The 25,319-nt window shown below is 37.2% G+C and overlaps 1 long non-coding RNA gene across 12 annotated transcripts in view; it reads left to right on the forward strand.

Annotated features, from left to right (window-relative positions):
- The window catches only part of LOC110397308, a 297,352-nt gene that overhangs the window by 39,526 nt on the left and 232,507 nt on the right, over positions 1 to 25,319 (forward strand). The window contains exon 1 of one of the 12 annotated variants that reach the window (XR_002437689.1): positions 21,628 to 25,088. The exons of the other annotated variants lie outside the window; for them this stretch is intronic. This is a non-coding gene — a long non-coding RNA (uncharacterized LOC110397308). Of the gene's footprint in view, positions 1 to 21,627; positions 25,089 to 25,319 lie in introns of those variants that run through there. 12 annotated transcript variants of the gene reach the window in all.

Raw genomic sequence — 25,319 nt, forward strand, 5'->3', positions numbered from 1 at the left:
TGTACTTATGTGAAAGGCTAATTTAACAGAATTGAGATGCCATTGAAGAGTTGAGGACAATAGAAGACTCTTGTGAATTTGGTTGGATTAGTACAATAACACACAAAACCACTTTATGACACAAACTGTAGCTCTGGAATCTGTCTCTCTTTTTAAAACCCATTACCAATCCCAACCGTAGCCTTAACCCAGGACCACCAGCCATGGCCTAGAGGAGGAAGCTGTTGGGGGAGATTTCCTTTGGCAGTCCCCCCCTTACGCTGGCAGCCCCTTTCTAGCCCTACTCATGCTGAAGCTCTAGAATATCTCTGCCGAGCTTAACCTCAGGTTCTCAGTGAATCTTTACCCAAGACAAACAGCTGGGACCCAGAGGAATTTGTTTTGGCAGCCTTCCCCTTTTTGGAGCCCTTTTAGCCCTACTCATGCTGCAACTGTAAGAACTGCCTTTCTTCTCAACCCTAAACCTAGGAACTGACTTGAGCCTTAACCTAAGACCAAGAGCTATGAGAATTTTTTCCAGTCAGCCTCTTCCTTTGGTAGCTCCTTTCCAGCCTTACTCACACAACAATTTTAGGCTTTCTTTCCAAACCTGATCAGCCTAAGACTAATTGTAGTCCTTGGGGATGTTTTATAAGAGCATATTGGGTAACTTATACTCTTGTAGTAAACTCTGGCAATCCTTCATCCTTATGCGGAATGGGCTGTAAAACTGTATTTCTTTATATTGAAAAGGAAGGCTGTTAATATCAGTGCTGGCAAGTACTTGTTCTTTCACTTTCTAGCTTACTAAAATTTGTGGTGGTGGGGTTGTAGTTACTTTTATGCTATGAAACAAAAATGCTTTTGTTACTGATAAAAATATGATATCTAAAAGCATGTGTAAATACTGTATCAAGAAGCTTGTCATAAATTCTCCAGCTGTTATATTTTCTCAGATTGCCAAAGTTATTGAAATACTCTATATGTTTGATCCCAAATAGCTTTTGAATAGACTTTTCCTGTAGAACAAAAATGACTGTCTTCTCCTCTGAATGTTATGTGGCCTAATTTAATATATTGTTTTGCATGCCATGGAAAGCTTAATTTTGTGCATTGTTTTCACAAAGGAATAACATACTTTTTTTAAAGCCAGAACCTCTGAAGAACTCAGGCTTCAGTTGTGGGATGGGATGCCTGACTGTAATTATTATCTGGCATTGCAGTGCCTGATTTGCCATCAGGTAAAGTTTTCTAGGCATTTGAGCATGTACAGAAACAGCCTCTGTGGTACCACAGTTAAAGGACTTGGAACCTCCTTAATTTTCACGTTAATAATGTTGCATAGCACATAACAACTTGCTTTTTTTTTTAACCTATAGTGGACTTTCTAAGAGGTAGTTAAAGGGATGGATTTTATTCTTAACAGAAGAAACACACTTGTTACACCACCATGATTCATAATTCATGCACTGCTTTCTGCAGTTATTTAGTGCTCTTGTAAACAATGTATATTGCTGCTGACTGGTGGTCAGAGAATACCCATTCTTTACACTTAAAAAATTGCATTTAATGCTTGTTTTTTACTTCACATGACCTGGATTTAGATTAATGACCTCTAAATAAGAAGCTCTATCAATTACAGGTAATTTGGTTTATATTCCACAGTCTATTTCACCAGAGACTTTCCAGAGCTTTTCAGTTTCCCCATACACTTAATGATTTACATTGAGCATATAATGTACGCATTGCAATACATTCTAGTTCTTCAAATGCTCTCATTATTAGACTGATATATTCAATAAAAGCAATAAATTTTAGCTTAGAATAGCTTTAGCCTCTCCATAAGGACGAAAAAGCTGTCTTCAAAGTGTGTGTGTTGTGGGAGTGCAGCATTTAGAGAATGTACCTCTAGGGATCTGCCTTGCCTAGAATTAATTTATTTTTTTCATGCAACTTGATTCCTTTTCACTGAGGCTGAAAAAAAAATCAATTTCTATGATACGTTACCCCTTCAAAGTCATAACCAACCGTGCTGATTCATAACATGATTTCCATGCCTTCAAAAGTTCAATTAGCTCAATCTGAAATAGAATTTCTAAAGGTGGTGTTGTCCTTTGAGGTAATATAAATGTCAGAAAAAATGTTCTAGCTGAATAAATATCATCCAATTATAGTTAAATACTAAGACTACAGATGGATTCTACCTATGACACTTAAACAAATCGAGCCATATTGTCGAGAAGATCGCAAATAAGCATTTTAACCCTGAGAAGTCTTTTCAAGAAGAATGGATTATAATGAAAATAGGCTTGCAGAGCTCTAACGTAGGGTACTTCTGAGTTAGAGATTTCATTTGTGAAACTTTTTCTGCTTTGTTTGAAATTATGTGCAGTGGATTCCACTACTTGCTATCAGTGGCTTTTGTGTGTTGGTGGTGTTCTAACTTTTTAAGTGAATTCTGAGCAGAACTTCACATGGAATTTCAGTGAGAGAAATAAAAGCTTTTCAGTTTTGTAAAAGTTTAGCGAGCTGTTTTGGTGCCTAGAAGTTTTAGTGTTCAGTGCAGAATCTGTAGGCCTTGCTGAGCTCTTTGCTTCTGTGCATCATGTGTACAGATGTGGCTGCATGCTCTTTGCGCAAGCTTTACTTCTGTTAGTACTTCTGTTATTTGAAGCTAAGACACATCAGAGTGGATGGCTTCGGTTGTCAGCTATTTTGTTACTTTAATGAAAGTGAATTAAATGAATGTATTCATTGAATGAATAAAATTGAGTTCTGTGTTATCATTTTTGTATTATGACTTCAGATTTGATTTTGAATCCTCTGGTAGCAGTGATTGTGTGAAAGGACACTTATAATATTGCATACGGTGGAAGTGTGGCTTAGTAATGTATCAGACTGGAACATGGGCTGCCTATGTTCTCTTCACTGCTCTGTTATTCTGTTTTTCTCCCCACCAAAGGAAGCCATAGTATGTAGTGTAAAGAAAAAGTAGTTTATCTGAAACACCCTGTGAAACCAGTCAGACCAGTAATCTCAATTTTGTGTGGAAGTAAGCAGTTCTCTTTAATCTAAAATTATAGAAAGATCAAAAATATACAAATGCTGACTCGTGTCCCTATTTTTTAATGCTTTTTGAAGGTGATCTACGTTGTCTGAATTTCTCTGCACTGGAGTCTGCTTATGGAGTTAGGGTGATTGTGCAACTAGAAATTAGTGAAATGTTGATGATGGGTAATTTTGCGTAAAAGCATTCCTGTGAACTATAATATGCTCATAGAAAATATTCATATGGGCAAAAGAGCTGAGGTAGTTTAGGGGGTTCTTTTGTTCTGTTTTATTTAGTTACTTTGTTATTGTTTCTCTCAAGAAGTGTAAATTGTTTCAGGCTAAGATTTTCATGGACTCCAGGAAAACATTGGGATGAAGTAGTTTTGAACAGTACCAATGTAACCTGTGAAATGAATAGTTCCTTGGCCACAATTACTGATACGCGTTCATGTACAAACTGTATCCTCAAACCTTAAACAGAAAAGGCATTCCACATTATGTCCATCTGATAACACCTCACTTGTCTGTTGACAGCATCGACAAGTTCCTGGGACAAAAGCTTATTTTCTGCACTATCAACAACTGGAAAACCAGTGGCCTTCAGTGGAAGAATGATTTTGTATCCTGTAGCATAATTCTTGATATACCACATCCTCGTCCTCAATTTCTTAATTTTCAGACTCTATAAAAAGTATGTTGTTCTCCTCTGGGAAAAGAATTGACTGATAAATATTTTGTAAAACTCCTTAAAATCTCATCAGCTCTAACCCATAAGTGATATTTGTGTGATGCAGTCAGTAAGTGATGCCCTAGTTAGTATCCTGTAGTACATTCCATTCAATTCTGTATATACTGTAAAATATGCGATAACTGTCTATTTTTGATACAATATGGATTTTATTGTATGAATCTTCCGAGAAATCTAGTTAATAATGAAAATTATTATGTAAATCAAGTTTGAGAGGCATTGCTTTGCTCTACATTGGGAAAAAAGCTTAGTTAATTTGAGCTAACTGTAGTCGGAATGATGTTTAAAGCCTCATTTTTGGTCATGTAAGTAGTGATTTAACAATGTCTGAATAGTTAAAAAAAAGACGTTGGCAAGCCATGGTATTTGAGTTCAGACTGGCTTTTTCTTCTCGTTTTAGAGCCACAAGTACTTCAACTCATTTCTGTAATTCATGTACATGTGCTAAAATGAGATCTGTCAAAAAACAGTGCCTATAGCTGAGAAAGCTGAACTGTTTATGTAAGTGCCTGTAAGTCTCTGATGAGAATATTATTGAACTGACTCCAAGCATGTGTTGTACAAAAGAGCTAATAATATGCAATGTGGTCTGAAAACTGTTGTGTGATCTGGCACTGTGAGCACAGAAAGGAGCAGTGGGTGGGAGAGCTAAGGGCTGGCCAAGGTTTGCTGTACACACGCTGGAGTACATCAGGGAAATGCTGGCTGCAGGAAGGGCAGAGGTTGCTTAGTCCTTAGTTCGTAGCTTGGAAAATGCAATGGGAGTCCCGATGCCTACACGACAGGCCAAGGAAGTAACCCTCTTCTGCTTATATCCATGTAATGCCAAGAGCTTCCTCTGGCCATGGGGAAGGCACATGTTCTAAAGTCACTCATCTCCTTTCTATGGATTATTTTTGGTATGTAATATGTAGCTTATTCATGTATTTTGAATACTAAGGAAACAAAATCCTCCTTTCAAACCCTATGGTATGTATACATAGGTCACTCCAAAAGTAATATCTGCTGTTGATTTCCATGGAAACTACAATAGATGCGAAGAGCACCACAACACCGTTTGATAGAGCAAATTCTCAGTTACAAAACACTATTTTGCAGCACAGTCAGCACCATTAGCGATGTGTTTTTGCCAGTGTAGCATGCAGGCTCTTGTTCAGTGCTCACAAACTTCTGCATGGCCATCTGGAACATGGTTGGTCTTTCATGCTGCTGTTGCTATTGCTGAAAGGCACCACTCATTTCCTCTCTGTGCTCACAGCCACTGTTTGGTTTCCGTCAGTGTTCAGTGAGCATTGATCAATGTCAGTGGGTGCAATATTTGCCACATGGAGGAATTCAGTGACACACCATTGCTTCATGCACATTTCCATGTCAGATACCATTCTGTCAGACTGCCCCTCTGCTGCCGTCTGTTACACAGCAACAGTGTGTACTGGAGTATTGGTGGTCTACTGCCGTACCACCAACACCCACCTCTGACACTGAGGGCCAACAGAATGAAATAGGAGGCATTACTTTTTGAGTAGCCCTCATATTACCAAAGGTGGAGAATATACCTAGATGTCATTTGATGATTTGACATTATGACAGGGCATTTTTCATGTTTGTCTGAAGATTGGAATAGCTTCATTAATAAGTCTGCAGTGATGTCTTTAATGACATTGCCAGTGAAAATCTGAAACTCATTTGGCTTCAGCAACCTAGTCCTAAGACTATGAAGATTTTCCGAAGATTTTTTCTTTTTTTTTGTATTAGAAGTAACACAGTGTAATATCAGATACAGCAGTTGCCAAGGTAACTGTTCTTTTTTAGTTTAATAGCAGCCGGTGAATGGCTGCCTGGATATCCACAGTAATTTGCAGGGGCTCTACTAATTCAGTGCAGATGTACACATTTCTCTTTAGAATAGTTTTCCTCTTACCAAGCCTTTAGCCAAAATTCATAAAATACATGATAATTAAAATTTTTCAGTACTATTAAATATTTTTCCATGTTTGAAATGCAGAGTATTAGAGCAATGTCTTATCACATTTGATGCTTCTTTTCAGATAAACATGTATTTTCTGATTATTAATTTTTTTTTAAGATTTGTTCCCTGATTCAAGACCCTTCAAAACCTTGACTAATGAACTTCGTATTTAAATCTGGAATTAATGAAGAAAAAACTGCAAAACTGTACCATCCTTTGGGGGGGATTGGTAAGGTATTTCAAAATAGCCGATCTTCTATTCTAAATATGCTGCAGCATTCTCATGGATTTAAAAGAAAATACGCCTAACAAAGAGGCGTTCAGATCTTTCAGGATGCTGAATCATTGGGAAATGTGTCGTTCATTCTTGTTTTTTTAATTATTTCTGTAAATATTTTCTGAACACTTGAAGGGGAGAATTTGTGATGAAAGCAAATATTTCGGAGCTGACAATGAAACTAACAAAAGTGGAGTTAAATTTCTGTCAATTACTGAAATAAAATGCAAGGTGTGGCTTTTTTTTTTTTTGTATGAGATATGCTGTTCTTGTCTCACAAGTAGATTGTTTCACTGCTCCAAAGAAGGGCTGGAGGCAAGTAGATTTGTTTTTAGCATCTATCTTAGCCAAGACTACCATCTGACAGGTAGACTCAACATCTTGACACTACTGTAAATGTTAATGTTAGTTCTGCCTATGTTTTGATAGCCTTGTCAGAAATTTACTCACCAATAGTATTATTTAAGTAGAACAGCCTCCTAGAATTAACAAAGCTACTGTAATATCAAGGGCTCATTTCTTTGAGGTGTGTGTAACTCCAAGCAAATTCCCTATTGTAGGGAACCTGACCTAGCAAGGAAGTTGGACTCAATGATCTCTTGAGGTCCCTTCCAGCCCCTGCGATTCTGTAGTTCTGTGATTCTGTGAAATCTTGCCATTTCAGTAGAAACTTGTTTATTTTAAAGCTGTGGGTACACAGATCCCTGTGAAGTTGTGATTTTTCTCTATTCATCTATCTTATTACCAAGTACAGGTAATTGCCTCCTGAAAACTACAAGTTGTAGACTTATGTTGCCTACTTGCTACAAAGTAGCTCTGAAAGTAATGCCTCCTGTTTTATTATGTTGGCCTTTTTTGTCAGAGGCAGATGGTGGTGATACCATAGTAGAGGTTGAACCTTCCCACCAATATTCCGTTACATTCCGTTACATTTTGTTGCCATGTGACAGATGGCAGCAGTGGGGCAGTCTGACAGAATAGTATCTGACATGGAAATGTGCATGAAGCAATGGTGTGGCATGGAATTCCACCATGCAGAAAACCATTGACATTCATCGATGCTTGCTGAATGTTGATGGAGACCAAACAGTGCCTGTGAGCACAGTGAGGCAGTAGGTGATATGTTTCAGCAGTGGCGACTGTGATAGTGGGTCACCTCTGCTAGTGCAGTTTTGGACGAGTGTGGCATGCAGGCTCTTGTTCACCACTGATGAAAATATATAGCTAAGGGTGGTTACTATGTTGAAAAATAGTGTTTTGTAACTGAGAATTTGCTCTATCAAATGGTGTTGTTGTGGTCTTTGTATCTGTTGTTGTTTCCATGGGAAAAAGAAGCAAAACAAAACAAAACAAAAAAAAAAAACAACAAAAAAAAGACGGTCATTACCTTTGGAATGATCTACATATCTATAAAAATCTTGGAGAGAGAAATCATAACGTCTTCCTTCAAAAGAGACTATTATTGAAAAGGTGAATTATCCATATATTGTCTTGAAAATATTTTTTTAGCTTTTAAATGTAAAGGTAGGTACTCGCTGAGAATTTTAACAACCCCAGTGAAATAAAATTGTAATTAGTCAGTTACACACCTTTGAGTCCAGGTAACAGCTTCGAAAGGATTAAGTATTGCATTTGAATCGAACAGCCACTTAATTCATCCTTCATCCTACTTCGGACTAGTTTTAAAATTCAGCTATCTCTTCATGAATAAGAAATGAATATCAGTTCATGTAAAAACTCTGAATATCCATAAAACTCTGGATACCACTAAAGAAAACAAAATGTGTTCTGTGTGTTGTTCATATGTTGCATTGCTGATATTATTCTATTATAGTGTTTTTCTTTAAAGAATCTAGATATTAGTTCAGTTTTCACTTTGAGCAGAGAAATAGTGTATCCCTCCCCCACAAGATGTAAGTACTCATCTGCTTATGTGAAGAGGGAGCTTGACTGTGATCTGTGCCACAGAGACCAATTATAGAAAATCTAGTCAACCATCATTCTTATGCTTGGTTCTTTAGAGTATACTATAAAGAATATACTAGAACCTACTAGAACCTAGTATACTATATACTATACTAGGTTCTTTATCACTATGGATCATTCTTGCCTTGCAGATTTCATGTAATATAATGTGTATGAGGGCAATAATTTGGCAAAAAAAGGAATTTGTATTTTGTGCCAAAGCTGCCTAATGGTAAGAAGGTGAGGATGAATCCCCAAGACAAAACATCCATAAAATTAGAGCTTCATACGAGACTCTTATAAATAATATACATTATAATTCTATTATCTCTCTATATTTGTTCCACTATTCAAGAAAATGTTTAATCACTTAACCATCCACATGCTGATTATCTTTGCTCTCATGAAAAAAGAGGTGGAAATGAAACTCGGAGTGTAATTGTGAAGCACGACATTTAGCAAAATTCTTTACTAAAGGGAAGAATTTCAGTGCATTTGTATGGTATTTTAACCAAACAGATCTCCATTATATCTGTGGTGCTGCTTTGGCCATGATGTTCCATTACCATTACAAAAATGGAATGTAGATAACTTGCAGTTTTTTGTTCGGAGATACTGTAACCTAAGTGGATATCATTGCCGTATGGATAATCTTTCTCGAGCATTGTTGAACTGAACAAAAGCTAGAAAATCTTCACTTCCAAGATTTTTGTATATGTAGAAGTGTTCTGGTGCAATTGCTTCTATGCATGCATTTTTTTCAGTCAGATGATATGGTAACAATTTAGAGGCTATGTTGCTTACCAAAGTAAATTATTCTTGAGTGTGGAAAAAGAAAAAATATATATATATATATTTGTGGGAAAACAGATGTTTAGGCTCAAACAGCCAAGGAGTAGAAATGTTAGTAGGTAGAAAAGCTGAAGCACTTAGCAGAAGTGAGTTCTGTGGTCAGTAAGAGTTAAGTTGCAATAGATTTTAACATGTTTTGGCTAACTGGCTCATTTAACAATGAAGTTAATTGAGCCTCATGAGAATCAGAGCTCCTGAAACATTTCTAGAAATAAGTGGTGACTAGCCTAATTGTTTGCCAGGTAGTGGGAGCTGCGCTGTGGCAATAGAAAGAATGTTATTGAATTAAATCTGATTTACTACACTCTACCAAACAGGACAGGATTTATCAATGTAACTCTTTCTCATTTTTTGATAAAGGGGAGGAAGAGATTTTAACAAGGATGTTCGCTCTTTTTGCAAATAGTGATGAGCCATTTAAAAAAAGCAAACTAACATCGATTGGAGGGAAAAAAATCAATCCTATCTCGACTTTTTATAGTATTTAGTCCTTCACTTAACTGTTGGATGTGTTCAGATGTCACCCAGTGTAATGTAAGGGTTCATCTCCAGCTTTCAGGAGCTATTCTCAAGTTTTGTATAGTGTGGCTAAACACAGTCCAGGCATTTATGAGAGCAGATGGTGTTTTTAACCAGCTGTACCACTGTGATGTAAAAGGAATTCCTTGTAACATAGAAGGGGGTACCTCATCAGCTGAGGGGAATGTGAGGAGAAGCAGTTTGAGTGAGCCAGCAGAAACATCTGTTGCACTCATAAATTTATATGAGGCTGTTCAGCTGTACAGAATTAAAATTATGTTTCACTAACACTTATTTTAATAAACCATAAAAGGGATTGCATTTCAAATTATAGATGCTGACTGAATTTTAAAATCAACCTAAATGTGTTTTTTTAAACTGCATTTTTACATCATGATTACATGATAATAAAATTAGAAATTAAGTAATTTGGAACACAAAGTTAATAAGTTTACCCTACAACTTCTGAGAAGAGTCACAGTTCGGACTATCAAGGATTAAGAGATTTGAAATGCATTTTGTATATTATTATTAAAAATTAATGAACAATCTTGAAATGTCAGTAACTCCTGTTTATCCGGTTTGAAAGTTCGATTCATGTTCCTGTCATCCTGGGACTAGTCAAGTGGGTTTTTAAATTAAGCTTCTCATTGGCTTCAAAGGTTATTAGATGCAAATAAGTTATAAAATGGTCCTATTACTCTACAGTATGTGAAATTTACAGTCCTAGAGAACTATCAGTGCTGATAAGGTCATGACAAGAATTTCTACACACACGAGAATAAAGACTGAGTCAAAGACACAGCCCAAGGATGACTTTTTTTTCCCCCATGAATTGTAGAATGGCTTGGATTGGAAGGGACCTCAAGAATCATCAGGTTCCAACCCCCTGCTGCAGACAGGGTTGCCAACCACTAGATCAAGTACTAGATAAGATCAGGTGAGTCTTAATGACAGAACTCTAGTTTACTTAGATAATACAGAGTTGAAGCCTCTTTTCATCTCTTTTATTTCTTATCTGCAAACTAACTTTACTGCATGTTTACAAAGTTGTCAGGCTCTCAGTCATGGTAAGTTTTCTATTTTTCCAAAACAGTAAACTCCACTCTTTATTCAAGCCATCCACCCACGTGCTATCTTTGCTTTATAGCTGTTAACTTCACTAATGATCCTTTTCATTTTTTTGTTATCAATTTCTTCTACATCTACAGCTCATTCTGCTGTCCTACTACAAATACTGTTTCCATTTATTGGTACTCTTAAACCAAATCTATCTCGCTTTCCTAATGACCATCCTTTTAAATGTGAGGGAGGCTCTGTTATGCCTGTCTTAACTTATTCATCTAACTGATGTAATTAACTAGAAAGGTTCTAAATGCTTATACGTTGTTATTCAAAAATAAAACTGTTGAAGTAGCCTGAAGAACAAGCAATCTCATACCGAGTGCTGAAGTTTTCAAAATAACTAGTTTAAAGAATTTCATTAATGCTTGATAAGCAAATTACTGATGATGCTTTGCCACATATTTAAAACTAACTCAAAATATTCTACTCAAACATGGAAATTTATTCATCTTTTTTACTGCTCATTTGGGAGGAATAAGACTATTATTAGTCAGAAATTTTCCTGTACACTAATTGAAGTGAAACTTGAATAATTCCTATTCCTGAAGGAGTATTTCTGTCAGGCTGTTTTGTTCGAGTTGTATTACCCTGGGAAGCTCTTCTTTAAACTTTGTGTTTATTTGACATGAATTTAATTTTGGCATTAAAACTGTCCAAAAACATACATACATGTATACATGTGGGCTTCTTTTATGCTAAGAAAATAAGAAGGCAGGTACATTCAGGAGATATCAAATTATATTTTAGTTGACTGTGACTGTATTGTAGTACTTGTGCTTTAGCGCACCTTGTACTGACATCCACTAGGTTCTGCCTCAAGGTGGAGCTCTTATATTTTCAAAGGTGATGAAGACATGAAAGCATCTCCTCTGTTTCCTCCCTCCTCACATACTGATTCTTATTTGAATAGATGTATGGATTATGTTGATAGAAATGGCAAGCAATCTTCCTCCTCCTCTTTTCAAGATGAAAAGTTCAGCAGAAGCTGAAGACAGTGATGTGTCACATGGGTGGATGGGACTAAGAAGCTGACTGATTTTTTTTTCAATCTAACATTACCCTTCATAGTCTGAGAAAGATGCCTACCTTCCATTTACAGTAGGTGTCCCGCAGAATTATAACTGTCTGTGTAATAGCAGTCAAAAGCATTTTCTCAACAGCAGTTTTTATTTTTTCTTTGTAATTGGTAAAGTTTTCCCAGAAGGTTTTGTGTGTGGTTCTGCATATGTATATGTATTGTGTTCTAATTAGGACTATCTGAGACAGTTATGGCAGGCTGTCAAATCAATGGGATACTAGATATATTTTAGTCTGTACACTACAGTCTAACCTTTTAAGGACTCAGTTCTTTCATTGTGGTAAATAACACATTTTAAAAGTCATTTTAAAAGTTAACTATTACATATTTCAAAAGCTTCTTGCTGTAGACTCAAGAGATGAGATACCTAGCCGCATCTCTCCTAACAGGTGTAACAGATTACCTAGTTCATTCTGCATAGATAAATTGCCGAGTGATCTCAGTTTCAACTTATGATGACATCTACCAGAAGTGAGGTGAAATTAAGTTGGACCCTAAACAGCATGTAAACTCTGAACTGGGAACAAGACCTGGGCGACTGTCTGATAGGCTGGATCCACATGATTGATGCCCTGTGTGCCGTGGAAGGGTCCACATTTTGAACACAGTATCTTGTGCAGAGCAGGGTAGCATTTGCTTTGGCAAGACATTCAGTCACCTAAAAGTGCAGCTCCTAACTGCTAGCAGTATTTGCAAAATTGGGTCAAATTAGCTTTGGCTGCCACTAAGATGGAAAAAGAAACATTTTTGAATGCTGAAACATTTCAGCTTACTAAAACAACATTTTGGTCAGTTGGGGCTTGATCAAGGAGGAGGAACTTAGAGGTCATGTACGAAACTAAAGACACAGAAATTTCCTTTTGAACTGCAGGTCTTAGGTTCTAATGCTCAGTGGATGCTTGCCTCCAAGCTTTTTGTTTGTGTTTATTGTTGTTATTTAGGACTTCATTATAAGATATGCTTCCTTTATATGTATTTGATTCAGACAGAAAATTCACTTCAGACAAGGATCCTTAGCTATTGGAGTGTATGGGTCAGAACCATTATTGATAATGATTCTTCTCTCAGTGATATAACTGATACTCCAGTTTTACTCTATGTCTAGTTTTAATTAAAAATTACTGGAATAAAAGTATTTCCATCTGGATGAAATCCTTTGCATGTTCCTAAACCTATATTATATATTACTTTATTTACAGAATCTGAAAGATTCTAACAGACATTTCTGGAAAAAAATCTTACTCTGGTCACAAACCCTTTCCTCTTCTTCCCAGATCACTCTTTGGCTGTCTGAGCACTATCAAACATCCAAAATTCTTCACTAATTTAGTAGATCTTATCCTTAGAATGAAAAGAAGTGCTGGAATGTCTGTACCCTGTATTCTCACTGTTTTCAGAAAACATGCCATAAAAACTAATGACCTCTAACATCTGCTTTCTTGGCATTTAGAAGAAATAATCTGATTGCATGATAGAGTTTTATAGGTTTGTCTATAAAGAAGAAATAAATATAAATGAAGAAAATCTAAGTTAAACCAGCTTTGTACTGGAAGGTTTATATTTGCTACTATGCCTTTGAACTGAAACTCATCCATTTGTATCCATCTTCTTGAATGGGGAGGTGAATTTCACAGTCCTACATGACTGCCTAATAAAAATATGTTGTAGAATGATGTACAAAAATTTGCGTCCAGGCCTGAAGCTGGAACTGAAAGAGATGAAAATTGTAATAGCTTTGTCTTTTTACACATTTTTGTGCTTGCTCGTGGAAGGTCTTAAATCTTGGGTTGTAGCATTAGTCTGTTGACTTTAATTACTGCTGGTTGTTTTATGTAGTGTTTTTCACAGTACTTGAGGTCCTTGATGAAAACAGATGTTTAAATTCTCTGCTAGTTAGAGCCCTGGATGTTTTCTGTTCTTTGGTTATGCAGAAAGGAGTCAGTGCTACAGCTGTGGCCTTGTTTGGATTCGAGTTTTCTAGGACTTGAAGGCTCTCAGAGTCCCATTTTTGGTTCTGGTCTCACATGCTGCGGAAGGTCCTTTGGATGGTTCAGGTCTCTTCTGAGAAAAAGGATCACAATTCCTTAGAGCATTATGTAAAATTATCTGGAACTGAATGGAGGCTGGCTGGAACTTAGGCCACAGTTTGTCTTAGGATGGCCTGAATAAAGATGGAGCCACTATCAGACTGGGAAATGTCCTGATGTGTCCTTGTTAGTCATCAGGAGAGAGACTGGATTGTGTGGGGCCATTTAGGAAGCCTGTATTTGTCTGTTTTATAGGTAGGCTTCTAACATTCAAGGTTTGAAGAAGTAAAATGAGTATGAAATAAACACTATGTTCCTGCCCATCTTTCTGCTCAGTTTGTGCCGTAGAACTGTACTTCCCGTCTTCCTGCTCAGGTTTTTATAAGTATTGCATATGCACTGAAAAATCAAACTGCCAGTTTCAGTGTGTGCTGTTGCTTCCCTCCACCCATTCTAGCTGGCAGCTTCAGCTCAGTTCAGATTGGAGTGGCCGGTGTTGTCAGAAACGGCTTTGTTATCCTCTCAGCAGAAGTGATCAGAAAAGCATAGCAGAAGGAAGATGAGTTGAATACGCTTCTAACGAGCTAATAAGAGTGAGTTCATAAATCCAGCTGGATTTGAATATCTGAAAAGCATAATGTTCACACTTCCTGAAAAGGGCTTGCTGTACTGCTCAATCTTTGTGTTGGAACTATGTAGGTGGATAACCCATTTTCACAAAGATATTTCTCCCCTTCTGTCAGGCAAAGATATGCCATTAGGAAAGAATCCCTGCAATTTATGAGCTGCAGACCTGTGTGTATTTCTCTTCCCTTACTGATATTTTATAAGTACAGACAATGTAATGAGTAGAATATTCAAAACATACTCCTATTTTTATTAATTCTTGTGACAGATTTTGGCTTATTAACAGATTTCCAGTACTGTTGTCATGGCAAAAAAAACATAAAAGAAATGTTAGTCTAAAGAAATGTTAGAGAATAATTTAATTATGTAAAGAGACTGACTTGATGGGAGAATTGAAATATATATGACAGCCATTTTCTTGACAGACAGCTTTTCTGGACATATTCTGTCCTTCCTTTCTTTCAGTCCTGTGGTCTCCCCACCAACCCTAGCCTCCTCCAAGTACTTTTACAGAAAGAATGACCTTGGAATAGTTTCTTGGGATTTCAGAATGTTGTGAAAACCTGAAAATATCAATTGTACTTACTCAGAGGAATCTGTGCTGAATGAGTAGCTATGATTCTTGCAGGAAGTATGATGTTTTTTAAAAGGGTTGACGCAGAGTGGAAGTACAATTAAGTCTGATGCATGCTGAAAAAAATATCACCTGTATTGAAGTCCTCTACAGAAGACTATTCTCTGAACAGAATAAACAAATTTGTCCTATCAGCATGAAGAAGGGAAAATCTGAAAAAACAGTCAAGAAATCGTAAAATTAATTCTTTAGTAAAAGCATTTTAAAACATCTGTAACTGTCCATTATACGCATCGTGGGTTTGTTTAAAACAAAACAAAACAAAAATCTGGAAAACCTAATTGTCTCGCTCCAATTTATAGGAGGGAGAGGGGGTTCTTTTAATATATGTATACCCAATGGCGAGATTAAAATGCAATGGGTCAAATGTTAGCCCGACCAGCTTATTATAAATCCTAGTTGCTTTGGGAGATGGGGAAGGGAAGGCGGGTGATAGAAAAGAGATAAAAGCAAGGAGTCTTTGTAGAAAGCAAGAGAGATAGTCACCATCATGGGTCCAGCTTTGCTCATGGTTCAGATGTTGATCTTCAGTAGTGATGGGTCGTCAGGGGGTGTTGCTCGGTAGATGACTGCTTTGGTTGACGACAACTTCCAACAGCAGTACGAACTTATAAATAAGTCCAAAGTAGTCAAGTCAGCTTTCTTTGGAGTGACAGCTCAAATCCAAAGTGGTCGAGTCAGCTCTCTCTGGAGTGGCAGCTTCTGGCTTTGGGATCTCAGCAGAAACTCCTTTGTTCCCATCTTCTGGGCCTTGCCAGCAGATAAGAGGGAGCAGGGAGGTGCCCACCTGGATCCTGTTTTTCACAGGATACGATGGTATCATTCCCCAGTCTCCCATACCAAGCTGGAGTTATTTGGTCACAGGCCAGATCTTCTGCCAGTAAATACTCCTGAGCACCCTCTTCCTGAGGCAAACAGCTCTGAAGGAAATGCTTTCAAATGTTCACAAGGTGATGTTGATTGCCACACAGTGACACCCACTGCTCACCTCCTCAGTAAGTCAGTTAGAGCCTTATCACAAAAGGTACCTCAGAAAGCAAGCTTTGAGTCAAAAAAAAAAAGAAGGGTTCAGACACTAGTGAAACTCAAAAGTTAATCTGTTTTTTACCAGTCAGGCTCTACTCATCATACCTTCACACTATTTAAAAGTTCTGGAAACCTTTCCCTTACAACCAAGATAACTTGGTAACTCAATGCTTAATGAACGTTGTGTTCATATTCCTTTGCTGTGCCCATCAGTAAAGTATTTGTTTGTCTGATCTGTTCCTATGGGAAACATGTGGTTTTAATTACGTGCTATGACATGGGATTATTGTTTTTTTCTTGGCAAGACTAAATACTGTCATTCCATCCATTCAACAAAAAAAAGTGTTTTTCAGTTGGCACAAAATTAAAGGTTGTCAAAGGATTAACTAGGGGCGATGCTTTTCCTGTTAGAGTGGTATGTGAGGGTCTTGTGTTTATACTTTGCAGTTTGTTGCTGTTGCTTTTATTGGGTGTGGTTTTTTTAAGAGTATTTCTGTTTGAAAGTGTTTTGCTGTTGCCTTTATAGGATTTCAGCACAGACCTTTTCATTGTAAGAGCTAGGAAATTATATTTACTTCAAGCTTAACTCCTAGAATTAAGAAATGATCCACTTTGGTTTTAGTTTGTGTTGCATAATTGCTATAGTGTTTCTGATAAAGCAGCAAGCTTACTTTTTTTCTGCAATTAAAAATAAAATTCCAGAAAAAGTAACATTACTTCAAAAAAAAAAAACAACAACAACAACAACAACAAAAAAACAAAACAAAACCCACTGAGGATAGTAAAAGAAAAATCTTATTTCTAGTTCATTCCTTTGTGCTAGCCATTATTAAAATTTGACATGAGCGGAAGACTGTAACAGCTTCTAACATAGTGCCAAGACATGCATTCCTATCTCATTAATAAAGGACATATTGGTAAACAATTTATATAAGTAAAACTTCCTGAACTGTATGGAAGTTGGGTAGAAGCGTATTTCTGAGTGTTCATTTAGCTTGCAGTATGGAAAATGCTATTACTGTATCCAGATTTCACTCAATGACCTCGTGTTTTCATGTCAATCTCTAGAGTTTTCATGTAAAATACAGACTGAAAAGTCAGTATTTTCATGAACCATATTTGCAAGAGGATGAAATTATTTTTCTTTTGTATTTCTATTAGATAGATTGGACCTAATTACAACGTGTCATGGCTAATGACATTAAATGACTCATGTCTGTGTATGGTGGCTTTTCAGAATCAAAGTATTTCCATTTAGACTTGTCCTGAATATTCAGAATAATCAATCATTTGGAATAGAGGGACTTCTGTGTATCAGTCGCTATTGATTTCCTATCATTACTAATAGATAAATAATAAACATTTTGATAAATGTCTCTGCTTACCAGAGATGAAAGCTATGTATGAATAAAGTGGGATTGCTTTCTGATATCGAATAAACTTAGACTCCATTGACTTCAGTCATAATTATGGATATTCACAATCTCTAAAATCAGATGCATTTTAAATTGTATTCCACTACTCTTCTTTGACTTGAAGAGTAAGCAATGGCAAAAAGTAACACAGAAGGTTCAGGACAATAATAGTCATACCGTCATTCATCTGCTAGTCTTAAGATAGGAATTTATTGCTTTTGCTGATAAAAATACTATGAAGAGAACTTAAATCACTCTTGACCTCATATTTCTCATGTACAGAAAAAATGGCCCTGTTGAACATTCAAAGAGAAAATGGTTAAAGGAATATCCCAAACCTCTGTCACTCACCTTTGATGGTAAAGCCACTGGAAGTTTGTATTGTATAACAAGGAGTAGAAGAGGGCTTTCATGTGTGATTAATAACATCTCTTTTACTTTCCTAATGTAATTCATTGAAGTAATGCAACACTAGCTAGCAAATACCCAGCAAACAACCTTACTTTTAAATAAATATATATTTTTATTGGAACAGCTATTCTCCATATTTACTTTTGTTTTTGTATGTTGTTTTACATACAGTGAACTTCAAGCTGCTTGGATTTCATGAGTTTGTGTACATTCTTTTCAATAAGACAGTGTTTAGGTTCTTGCAAGCTTTACTTGAAATAGTCTTCTGTGATAGGCATATTTGTTTGCTTTTTGGTGATCTGTCTTGTTTTTGCTAATTGCATTTGTTTTTTGATGATTTTTTTAATGACATTTTGGAACACTTTTCGAAGTATTCCAGTTGTGTTATAAGCTGTTGTACGTGTAAGCACATGATCTGTGCTCATTTTAATTTTTTTAATTTCAGTTTTAATTTTTTAAAACCAACTTTAAAGACAAAGTTATCCACACAGTAAAATACTTTTTCCTGAATCTCATCATTTCACTGTGACTGTCTCACTTCACCTAAAGCAAACGCTGTCCTTAGTTCAGTGACTTTGTTGCCCAAGTATTTACCTTATTTAATTTTGAATTTCTGTGCAAAAGACAACAATCCTTTGTTGCAGTGCTTAAAACTTTAAATGTATTTTAACCAGATCAATATTTCAACTCTATTTTAATTTTTCTCAAAGTAGCATCTTAACATATGATAGTAACAATTTTTGCCACCTATTTCAGGGCAGCCTGAACCCATTTATACCATATTAATTGAACAAATTTCAGAATACTGTAAGGTGCAACTTACCACACTTTTTTTTTATTACAAACCTTACAAAAATGCATCAAATGAAACATTTTAAACTTTTTAATAGATACTTTATTGTCATATGACAGTGACGTATTTTGGTCAGTTCAATTTTTGAAAACTGAAGCAGAGCTTTTTCACTGTAATAATGTTAGATATGGCGATCTGTCTCCCCTGTTTCTCTTTTTTTTTCCCTAGAAGGAGCCTAATTGGTTATTTTTCTACAATAACAGCATTTAGTGTCACTCAGTACCATAAATTATTTAGTTATGCATGGATACGCTTCAGTCTTTCCTAATGTTAGTAGGATTGTGCTTGGTTTATCCAGACTGATGATTGCATTGCACTAGCATCTCTTGTCCATCACCTTTAGTTTAGACTTATGGAAAACAACAGAGGAAAACAAAGATGCAACTCACTTAAAGTCCTCTGAATTCCTATGAAATGAATCTTGATGTCTCTTTGAGTGTTCAGCTTTTATTTTCCTACAGCAATTCTCAATCTCTCCCTGTTCTGTTTCGTTCTGCTTTTAATGGGCAGATTGTTTTATTGTATAACTAAAAATGTTGTTTTTTAACCTTCATGCAGGAACAGTTCAAACGGTTTCAATGTTGTACATGATAACTCATCTTTTAGTTTTTATTTCTATCTTAATGTAAATAAGATTTATGCTTTATTTTCTTGATTCTTTTCTAACCTTTTCTCTCTCCAAAATATCCAGCAGCTGTACTCCTGACTGTGAATTTTTAGCTAATATATTTTTGCATGTTCAGTGCTTTCTTTCTGTACTTTCTTTTTAATTTATTATAGATGTAAATGCCATGATCTACTGTCATGTTCTACTGAAACTCTTACCCTTGTTAGTACTGAGCAGGTACTGAAGATGGGTGGTGGTTTGGGTATAAATTGTTGGTAGATAATTTTGATCCTTCCAGTGATTTTAGATTAAAACTTCAATTCAGTTATTGTTAAAGAAAAATTCTGTAAGTGTTTATTCATTTCACATTTGCAAGGAGTTTTTAGCTAGAAATACTTCAGTCATATATATGTCAGTTCATACCTAGACTTAATCAAAGCCTTTGACACTATCTCCCACAGTATTCTTCTGGAGAAACTGGCAGCCCGTGGCTTGGACAGGTACAATCTTTGCTGGGTAAGGAGCTGGCTGGAGGGCCGGGCCCAGGGAGTGGTGGTGAATGGAGTTACATCCAGCTGGCGACCGGTCACGAGCGGTGCTCCCCAGGGGTCAGTGCTGGGGCCTGTCCTCTTCAGTATCTTTATTGATGGCCTGGATGAGGGCACTGAGAGCACCCTCGTTAAGTCTGCAGACAACACCAAGCTGGCACAAAGTGTTGATCTGCCTGGGGGTAGCGAGGCCCTACAGAGAGATCTGGACAGGCTGGATCTCTGGGCTGAAGCCAATGGGATGAGGTTCAACAAGACCAAGTGCCAGGTCCTGCACTTTGGCCGCAACAACCCCAGGCAACGCTACAGGCTTGGGGCAGAGTGGCTGGATGGTTGTGTGGAGGAAACGGACCTGGGGGTATTGGTCGATGCTCGGCTGAGCATGAGCCAGCAGTGTGCCCAGGTGCCCAAGAAGGCCAATGGCATCCTGGCTTGTATCAGGAACAGTGTTGCCAGTAGGAGTTAGGAAGTCATTGTCCCTCTGTACTCAGCCCTGGTGAGGACAAACCTTGAGTACTGTGTCCAGTTTTGGGCCCCTCACTGCAAAAGAGACATTGAGGCCCTGGAGCGTGTTCAGAGGAGGGCGACGAAGCTGGTGAGGGGTCTGGAGCACAGGCCTTATGAGGAGCGGCTGAGGGAGCTGGGATTGTTCAGTCTGAAGAAGAGGAGGCTCAGGAGAGACCTTATCACTCTCTATAACTACCTGAAGGGAGGTTGTAGTGAGCTGGGGGTCAGCCTCTTCTCTCTTGTAACTAGTGACAGGACGAGGGGGAATGGCCTCAAGTTGCGCCAAGGGAGATTTAGGCTGGATGTTAGGAAATTCTACTTTTCTGAAAGAGTGGTCAGGCACTGGAATGGGCTGCCCAGGGAGGTGGTTGAGTCACTGTCCCTGGAGGTGTTCAAGAAACATTTAGATACAGCGTTGAGTGACATGGTTTAGTGGGGTTATTGGTGGTAGGTGGATGGTTGGACTGGATGATCTTGTAAGTCTTTTCCAACCTAGCTAATTCTGTGATTCTATGATTCTATTTTATGTGTCACACATGTATGTATTATGCATATGCGTCACACGTGTATGTATTATACGTATGTCACATTGCATTTATAAGGGAGTTTTGTCTTGTCTGCCTGTCTTGATGTTATATTCCATTTTCCATTTATGAAAGGGACAAAGTGATAGCCATCAAATATGCTTGCATTTAATTACATGCTAATTTGTCTTACAGAAAAAGTACAAGGTAGTTGATGTGGATTTTAATGAGGGAATGTTCTAAGAATAATGTTTTGCTGAAGCAAATACATAAAATTCTCGGTATATAGGCATAATCACCTACAGTCAATTTCTAAGACTTCTACATTTAATGCAAGCAATACTTGCAAAAGCAAGAATTTGAATTGGATAACTATTTTAGCAGTTTGCCTGGAAAATTCTGTTCTTGAAACAGGAGATTTATATGCTAAGCTATCCTGTGTGTAAATTCAGCATCCACGACTTTACCATTCATGTTAAAATTAACTACCAATTAATATTTAATACTATTAGTTTATTTGGTCCAGTCTGAGAATCCATTCTGGTATGGGTTTTGGTTTAAAATTCTTCTCTTGTGTAGCTTAAATCAACTGCCATCATTGAGGCTCTCCAAAATCTTCACCCGCCACCTCTTAACTTCAAATCTGTTTGAATGTGATTTCATTACTGGAAATGAATGACACAAAGTATGAAAAAGCTAGTAATAGAAGGGCTACAGATTATTTTTCTGTTGGTGTTCTTGAGACTTTTTAATATTCATAGGCTGTGCCTATGAATATGCATATGTGCATTCATATGAGCAGAGGTAGAACCATCCATTGGTGAACTGATGCCTAAGGGGAGTCGGGGAGGGAAGTGGGGAGGGGAGTAGGGGGAAGAAAAAGGTAGATAGAAAGTGAAATGATCTTAGGTTCATACTCCTCCTGTTCTGACTGCGTAGTGCCTGCTTTATTTCAAGTGTAAATATTTTTTTTCTTGGAGTCATGTTGATTAAATAGGTGTTTCCTGCAGGTCTGCATGTTCTCTTAAAGCTGTCCATGAGAGACTGTTTGGACTGCTTTTTTTTTTTTTCTTGTAAAGGTGTCTGACAATTATACCCTGAAATTCTCTCCTTGAACTCTGGTTGTTGCAAGTTTATTGTGCCAGTGTTCAAAACCAGGCTAGTAGTATCACAGTGCATTAAACTCTTTGCAGATAACGCTTCTTTTTTCCTGCATTCACACTCAATCCCCATGTGGGTCTGGCTGAGGCAGAGGAGAAGATTGGGAGACACTTTACCAATCCTGAGAGCTCTCTGGACATTTAAATAATATATGTATAATGTCATCCCTTCAGCACTTCTAATAAGCTGGTTACTTTCTCGAGGTAGTAGGAGGAGGAAGTAAAGCGTATGGATTTCTGCCTAATTATATTAAACTCTGACTAAAGTTTAAGGATGCATATTTGTAATATATTATGTTAGAACTTAAGATCAGTTGATGAAAATATCTGTCCAGTTTGTGTATACAATGGAGCTGTGGATTTCAGCAGTTATCATTCGAAGTAGTTGCTACCAAAACAAACAAAGAAAAAACAGGAATAAAGGAATCAAAGATTACATAACCTGTAATGAACAGAAGTGCTGTAGGTAAAGTTGTTGATGTACTGTAAAAGCAGCTTTGGAAGGCATTTATATTTGCTGGAAATATTCAACATCTAATCTTCATTCAGAAGTGGAACCACAATTACCTTGATAGGATGGGATTGTTTTGTGTGTGTTTTTTTTTTGTTTGTTTGTTTTCTGAATTTGTATGGAAAAGACTTTTGGAAGCCTAATCATAGTAATTGTGCTCTAGATGTAGTTTATAATTATCCTTTCATGGCACCCAAATATTTCTTGCTTTGTTTACTGTGCTTAAAAATGTGTTTTTATTGCCAAGATGCTGAATCCAAAAGGAAACTTAAAGGACTCATCTTTGTAAGTTTATTTACATGGAGGTTTGGGAGTAGATAATATTTTCTCAATATCTAGATATAAAAAGAAAATTAAATCTTTTAATTAATTACTCTAAAACATGAAGACCAAGGTGTAAGGGGGAATAACAACTTCATACAATCGCCTCTTTGGATATTATACAAAGTAATTATACACGTCAGTGATGGACACACCCAACTCTTCTAAGAAGAAATAAACTAAATTGATTGAGATCTTTTCCTCGATTAGCAGTTTGTGAACTGTGTGTATTTACAAGGCCAACGTACTAAGGAGTAGTTCAGTTTCAAAATCCAACTCTCAGTTGCTGACACTTACAAAGCTGATTGTTATTCCTCAGTCTTCTTTTGTTTGAGGAGAAGTTGCTTGCACCTCTGGCTGTTATAGCTGGATCTTAGCAGCAGTTCCTGGAAGCATTTCACATTTGCATCTCTCTTCTACGTAAAGGAGAGTATAATCATGCATCCTTTTCTCTGCTGCGTCCTGCTCCACTGCAAATCCTGATGCCCCATGAAGGTTTGAGGAAGCATGGCATGTCCCAGGCTGCTTCCCCATCTGAGAATTAGGAAACCAAAGATGTCCTGCCGTAGACAACTTCCTTGACAGCAAGGCATAGTGATGGGTTTACTAAGGTGTGGTGCCTGTCATTTCTTTTTCTTGTCTGGGTGCACAACCAGTGTGGCATACTCAGAAGAAGCTTACCTACCAAAACACAAAGGAGAAGGTGGGTGTTTCTGGGGAGTGCATACTCACTTAAAAGCAACAGCTATGGAAAAGGGGGACAAAGTGTTTTAAAATGTTTCCCAAAGCATTGAGCTACAAAATGACATTCTCACTGGTCTAGTAAATATTAAAATATCTCCCAAGAAGATACTTTCAAGGCATCATATACTGTGAATTTCATGATAAACCAGCAATGTGGGAGACCTAAAATTTTATATCTTGATCTAAAGAACTGAAGCATCCACCCTAATCTGTCAAAGGGCAAGCAGCATCACTTGTTTGGGATATGGTGCTGCACTTGTGATCTTATCTGGAATTGTTTTCTTAATTTATGTTGCTGGACTTCATAATTTAAACTGTTTAAGATCTTCCTCCAGCCAAGCTTAACAGAACTTATTTAAAAGACCTTCTAGCTTGCTTATGAATATTTTCACCAAAATGACTAATTCTGAGCTCTTGATATAGTTAACATGAAGAGAGTTATGGCTTTAAATCTTAAGAATCACTGACTGTTTTGCAGAGAAGCAAACTTACACTAAATAAAATTCCTGTTTTTTCTTCCAGTTATTATTTTTAAAAAACACAACTTCTTGGTTGCACAGGGAAGGAAAGGACTTCAAGTCCAAACTATTTTACATGACAATTATTCAGTGAGAACCTGCCTTCTAACTCAGAATTTCTCACCTCCCTCACCCATTTCATTGTTGTTAGTTCAGCGGCACAAAAGAGTAAATCTTCATGATAGGTTTTCTGTATGGTTTTTGGTTATTTGTAAAGAGCTTTGAAATTCTTGCATGAAAAGGCTTATCAAAAGACTGATTCTGTTTTCAGTGCTTTGCCTTATGTGAAATACTACTTTTAGGCAGTCATATTTGTACAACACATTAATGCCTTCCACATTAATGCAGAACTTCTCTTTGATCCCTTCTTAACTAGAAAGACTGAGTCCTATGGTTCCTGTTAATGTTCTGCGGATTAATTCTATTTTCATCTCTCCATAATTCTACTTGATTTCTATTTTGTATTTTTAGTTTCTGTGCAACAAAAAAATAAAAAAAACAAGCCTGGAAACATGGAACTTCCACTGAGCTTTCTTCTCTCTCCTGAAACCTAGTAATGGTGTGGGCTCCCCTGTATCAACCCTCCTGGTCCCATGAGTTTTACACTTCTGGATGTTTGGCAAACCAGTTTCAACTGGGGGAAGTATCCCATACTCTCACAGTGGGGTCATTCTTTGGGGTTGAGGGAAAAGTTGGTTATGGTCATATACTAAAGAAGCTATGTGTTATAATCTAAGACCTGTACTTTGGGGCCAAGGTTTTTAGAACATGGTTACATCATTTTCCAGTATGTTATGGTTTGAACTTTATATGCTAGTTAAGGTCAGAAAATGCCTAGAAAATCATGTGTGGGGATACGAGAAAGACTATTAAAAGCAGAAGCTGCGAAGCAAGATAAACAGCATGAGAAGGGAAGGCTGAGAACCAAGGACATCTCCAGAAGAAGAGAAAAGCAAAGTCAAGGAAGCTGCATAACGATGACCCTGATTGGAGGAAGACAGCATGGCTAGGACCAACTCATGGCTCTGACTGGATAAGCACCTGCATGCGCGGTTAAGGAGTGTTTACATGTCAGCAAAGCATTCCACAAAGGTGGGTGGGAAAGTTAAAAGAGAAAACTTTTGAATGTGTACAATGGATGTTAGAACCTGTAATAAATGATTTGGATCATTCACATCTGAGTCCATGCCTCAGACACTGCAATCACGCACTCCAGGAGATGTACGTAGGTAAGGATTGCTGAGTTTCTGAATACCAAATGGTTTCAGGCAGAAAAGAGGAGCTGCCAGAGCCATCAAATAAGTCTTTTACCTGGTATTGATG

This window comes from Numida meleagris, chromosome 4 (assembly GCF_002078875.1).
Source record: "Numida meleagris isolate 19003 breed g44 Domestic line chromosome 4, NumMel1.0, whole genome shotgun sequence".
Lineage (NCBI taxonomy): Eukaryota > Metazoa > Chordata > Aves > Galliformes > Numididae > Numida > Numida meleagris.